At 31.4% G+C, this 6,037-nt stretch overlaps 1 long non-coding RNA gene across 8 annotated transcripts; it reads right to left on the reverse strand.

Annotated features, from left to right (window-relative positions):
* Nucleotides 1-347: 347 nt before the first annotated feature.
* LOC121222250 (uncharacterized) lies at nt 348-5,295 on the reverse strand. Of its 8 annotated transcripts, XR_005919480.1 has the most exons (10): nt 5,047-5,295; nt 4,806-4,855; nt 4,533-4,711; nt 4,179-4,227; nt 3,800-3,900; nt 3,173-3,663; nt 3,022-3,050; nt 2,301-2,871; nt 618-747; nt 348-517 (listed from the first exon to the last, which is right to left on the reverse strand). It is a non-coding gene; the product is annotated as an uncharacterized lncRNA (long non-coding RNA). The 8 variants fall into 8 exon arrangements; XR_005919477.1 differs by having other exon boundaries at nt 618-2,871; nt 5,047-5,240; XR_005919478.1 differs by having other exon boundaries at nt 4,806-5,211.
* Between the last annotated feature and the right edge of the window lie 742 nt (nt 5,296-6,037).

Consider the following 6,037-nt stretch of genomic DNA (forward strand, 5'->3'; position numbering starts at 1 on the left):
CGTCGCTTTTCCAACAAACGACGCTATAGCTCAAGACCTTTATCGACACTTTTCTCACAAACGCCGCTATAAATCAAGACCTTTAGCGGCGCTTTTCACACAAACGCCGCTAGTAACATATCTTTAAAAATTTTTTTAAAATAATATTTATTTCTATGATAAATATTATTTAAATTAAATTTTCTATGAAAATTTTAACTTTAAAATTAAATATAAAAATTAATGAATTTAAATTTAGAATTTAAAATAATAAATTAATAACACAATTAAAATCTAAAAGTTAAAACTCTTAAGTAAAAATAAAAATTTAGAATCAAAACTAAAATAAATAATATACATATGCAAGGTAATAAAACATACAATGCATTTTCTTAATCAAGTAAATCTTGGTAATAAAAGATATAATACATTTACTTAATCAAGGAAATCAAAGATATAATACACCATCAAATCTGTAGCCATCAAACTTGTACTCCTCCAGCCACAATCTTGCATTTGAAAGAAGATACCTCAGTACCTAAAGCAACAATTAAGAAATAATATTTACAACTGGAAGGGAGGAAGCCAAAATCTTAAACAAGCTATTCATTAAGAAATGTTTAGGTAGAAGTACATACTTCCCAGCTTCCATAATTAAAAAGGCGAGAATCCCACACCGAGTGCTGATCCCTTGACCCCGTGTGGAAGTAATAACCATCAGTTCCATCAAACATGTTCAGCCCATCTAACACATTATTGGAAGCATGGCTGTATTCATAAAACATCATTTAGATACACAGGTTGATAAGAAAATAAAATTAGCAACTTAACTATAGAATAAAAATGAACGGGGAAATAGCAAACAAATGCTTTCACAACAAGCTGGTCGTGAACAATCATACTAGAAATTTTATAGTATTCTAGTCATTTATAAGTTCTCAATCAATTACGACTTTGCTTCTCTCTTTTAGATTTATTTTTTAGCAACCTTTTAGGAAGCAAAAATCAACTAGAGAAACGAAGGAGTAAAAGTGACAACCAATAAGAGCCTAAATTCTCGTGGCCATATTTGCATCAAGTCTACTGGAAAAATGAGCATAAAGCCAAAGCAGGAAAAGAATAAGAGTCAAGTTCTCATTTCCTGTACAAACAATCCAGGAAATTTTGTCTGCACAAAAAATCTAACAAACATAGAAGAGTTTAAGTTTTCATTTTATTTACAAAACAATCAGGGAAAATGTTTGCACAAAAAGTATAACATCAAATATAGCTGAAGGGCATGTTTCTAGAAATTATATTCTCCTGCAGACATAACTATATAATGATTTGGTCTCAAGAAAAAAGTGAACACTCAACCAATAGACAATAATTTAAAGTTTCTAATATTAGTATTTATTTGTAATAATTATATTTAGTTATATTAAATAAAATTATTGATAAATTTTATTTTATTTAATAATGATGATGTATAATATTATTATTTTTTAATGATAACTGAGACCCATACATCCATACATTATAACCTAAAAATCGAGCATTAATTTAGTTTTCTATGTTAAAAAGATAGAACTTGTTTTAAAAGGTATTAATCTGAAATAAGATAATTGACTAATATTTTATATTAACTTCTTTACTTGTATTAATACAAGTTATTCCCGAAACTATAATGAGAAGAAAGTAGAGGAACAAGAAAAGAGATTCTCATAGTTAAGACAATACTCTTAGGGCCCAGGGAGCAGTACAGACAGAACATTCTATGGACAAAGAGATTCTCATAGATGATTTTAAATGCACAAATATGATGTCTAAGAATTAAAAAGAACAAAAGCACATTAACAGATCAATTGAGTCACACTTGCTGCAGTCAATGCCAAAACTAATAATTGAACATTTACACCAGTATATCAAAACTAACAATTTGCGGACCAATTTTTCATACATAGTAAATCACGTGATACAAGAAAATAAAAAATAGAACAAATAATGGAAGAAATGCATCATTAAAGAAGTAATGAGCTTACTTGCATCCACCAACACCTCAATGCAACATCACGTACAGTTTTATAAAAACATTTTTATAAAAATGGTCCAACTCATTTTCACCTGACTATTAATGTATTATGGTAAAAAACCGTTCTGTCAATGAAATTTTTAGGAGAGTTGCCTAGATTTAGGTCTCATTATGCGCAAATGTGATGAAATTATGTGAACTCTATCCATATTTATTTTGATCTAGCCTGGATTTGTAAACTCTTCAGTGGTTGGTTGCTAGTTAAAATTCAGGAATGAAAAAAAGAAGTCTTTGCAATTGCGGTACTTACCTTTTTCTCCAGAAATATGCACAAGAAACAGATGCCAAAAGCTTCAGCTGCTCTTTGAACTTCATCTGAGTTTAATTCAGCAAAAGCAAAAACCGGGACAATTTCGTTTGTTCTTTTTATAACAAATAGAGCTACAAATTACTGCAGCAGACAAACTATTGGTCCTCCTCAAGATTTAAAAAGAGAATATAGGCAACTAAGCCAACCACAGGGATAAATCTAAGATAACTCACTACACCAACTTTGCTTTTCTCAACATTTTGTAGGTTCTCACCAATAAACCAAGGCTGGAAGACTGTGTATAAACATATTTCCCAAATGAAGGCATAAGCCACTCTTTTTGAACCTAACTAACTTACCAAGAACTGCCAACCGTCTGTTATGTTTACAAACTCACCGTCCATTCGACCATAAAGAACCCATATTGCAGAAAACACACATACAGCCCCACCAATTAATTCCACTACGGCTGCACCATTTGTCATTACGGAGCCTAGACGAGAGAGCTTGCTAGGACGGCTATCTGCATCAGCTTCGTTCAGCCGGATTGCCATGTAAGGAATTAAGAATGCTGCAGCAGGTCATGGAGGAGTAATGCAATTAGATTCATCACATGCTAGATAGGTTATGTTATAATTTTGATAGTATGGTAGGGAAAGAAGTGTACTGTTAAACTCAATTTGTGCATAATTAATATATATTTAATTATATATTCTCATACCTAATATCTTTAATCTTTATTCCTGAAACCTATAATTATCAAATGAAAAAAAAAAAGAAAGTAAAGAAATTAAGCAAAAAACAAAAAAGAAAACAATCCAGTGATAGTAGATAATTATTTGAAAGTAGTAGTAATGGTAATTTTGTTATACCTGACCCGGACAATTTTCGCTGTGAGGGCAATAATTTTGATCAATCACAATATGGTTTTGAACATTTCTCATCAAATTAAGATGAGAAATCTTTACGTACAGTTTTATCAGGCAAGGTAGCTGCAATCTTTATGTACTTCATAATACTTGGTTCATCTTTATACCCATATACACATACATTAAAGTAAAAGCCAGCACTTAATCTCATCTCACAAAGAAGACATACCTAATAAATACCTCCTTAAAAATAGTTATACCATAAAACGTATCAGCAAAAACACACATTAGAGAATCTATTACTTAATATTAACTACGTAATAGACCACTCGACAGCAAACCCTGCCTCATGCTTCTGGGCCTCTTTTGACTCCGAATAACAGCTTTCCAATGAGTTGTATACTGTTGTCTACATGCATTCTATGGGACATGGCTTCCATAACCTGCTTTTGAGCTTCAACCTTCCTAACCAAGACATCAGGTGCCTTGTGATACTGCACAATAGGTTCGAAAATAACTTGAGTGGGATGAGCTCTAAACTAGCAGTTCAGCTTTCAACGTATGGAACAAAGGTTCATATCTTACACTCATTCACAGTAATATCTGATGCAAGAGACATAGGATACAAACCTTATCCTAGAAATGGACAAGATCAGCATAGCGCTGATTAACAGCTTTGGTGGGTGGCAACAATGAGTTCCCATCGGCGAATTTGAAGTCGACCTTTTTACCTGTAAAGACCAGCACAGTGAAATTTCACCATATAACTCAACCGGGTAACCATTTGGATTTTAGCATAATACTGAATAAGACTCATTGGCACTTGAATTCAATGTCAATGGAACTTAGACCGTCCTCTCATTTTTAGTATATAGTTTCATATTTATTTATATCTATATAGCAGTAATAAATAACTACTATAGGAAGATGACATCGAAGTCGCCATTTTTTTTCTCTTTTTAAGGAAAGGAAACAGCTCATACAAAGCATAGGTTTAAAAAAGCCATACAAGTTCATATTGCTGGTGCAACATCTCCTTCCGCAGATTATGTATGTCACTGCTCAACAAGATACAGAACATTAAAAATACATACGAGAGATGTAACTCAACTATTAAGAAAAAAGCTGATTCCTTAGTATTAAAATATATCCTAATTTAATCTAGGTGATATCAAAAGAATCAGAATATATCCACCTACTTTGCCTCTGATTTTTGTATTTGTTTACCAAATTCTTAGAGACATGAAATAAACTGAAAATGCTAAACTGAAATCTATCGAAAACAGATATAGGCAATAAGGCTTCAACTTCAAAAACCTCGCAGATTCAATGAACCGAAGGGTAAATAAAAAATTATATGTACCTGTCCTCCATCTAAGCAACACTGTACAAGTCTCCCAAGCAGGTTTCATACTCTGGGAGAGGACTTGGATACTCTCCAGGACAATAGGTTTCATTCTGCGGTGGATCCGATCACAGTCTACTGAACTGCACCGAATCCACACTTTTTTCCTTGAAAACTAAATCTTCCTTTCCTTTTCACTTTAACCATAAAACCAAACTCAAATTAAAAAGCAACATGGAAAAAAAGTTGACTTTTTTTCTTTTTTCAGAAAGAATAAGATTGGAATATTACCTGCAAAATAAGCGGAACTGATGATCGGCCATAAAAAATAATTGTTTTCCCTAAATTAAAGAAAATTTAGGTTAAGATTGAAAGAAGGTAAAGTAATTAATGGAGTTCGATTGAGTAAATAAAAAGAAAATCTTGAGAAAGGGCACATTGTGGGCATCGACCGATATCAAATGCTAGGTTAAGAGTGGGAAAAATAATGCAAGTTTCATGCCCTCCTATTGAAAACCCTTCCACTCGGTACCTTTCAATTTCCAATCCCTTTTTTCTCTTTTTCCAATCGTTTCCTTGGTTTCTTGGTTCTTTGATTTTGATTTTCTCTAGAGTTGAATAAGCTTCTGGGTTTCTTTCTTGGATGTGGGAAATAAGGAATTTTAGGGGGGAAAGCTGGGGATTTCGGGGGAGGGGGGAGGGGAATTTTTTTAAAAGGAAATTTTATTGCTTATCTATTGTGGCGTTTTTCGTAAAGAACGCCGCAACAATTATTTTATTTAAAGTAAAACAACAGTTTTGCTATGTTAAAAGGGAGCTATGTAAAATTATTTTTTGTGGCATTTTTTATAAAAATGCAGTTATTGCTTACCTTTTGCTGAAAATCTTTTATTTTATCTGTTAAAAATTATTAGTTAAATTGAATTTTTTATTTTATTTATTATTATTTTTTATAATTTGAATTTTTTTTAAAAAATTAAGTACTTTTAAAATAAATATCGTATATTTTAATAAGAAAAAAATAATTAAATGGCTGTAATTACCTTTTCCGGAGTTTACAGAAGAAACGCCACTAATAAATTAAATTCTTGTAATGAAACGACATCGTTTTGAAAAATTCTAATACATATTAGCGACATTTTTGCTATAAACGCCACCAAAGCTCGTATATTTTATATTTTTTTATATTCAATTATTGTATATTGCATATCAATTGTAAATTAATAATCTTTACAATTTATTATTATCTCTTTTACAATTATATAAGAACTTATTTAGTATATAAATTAAAAAATACTAATTAATCTAAACATTAAACCCTAACCCGACCCTAAATCTCTAAACCCTAAATCACTAGCTCTTAACCCCAAACCCCTAACCATTAACCCCTAAACATTATTTAATATATAAATTAAAAAACACTAATTAATCTAAATTCTAAACCCTAACCCGACCCTGAATCCCTAATCCCTAAACCCTAACCCGACCCAGAATCTTTAACCCATAAACATTATTTAATATAT

Source organism: Gossypium hirsutum, chromosome D10 (genome assembly GCF_007990345.1).
Source record: "Gossypium hirsutum isolate 1008001.06 chromosome D10, Gossypium_hirsutum_v2.1, whole genome shotgun sequence".
NCBI lineage: Eukaryota > Viridiplantae > Streptophyta > Magnoliopsida > Malvales > Malvaceae > Gossypium > Gossypium hirsutum.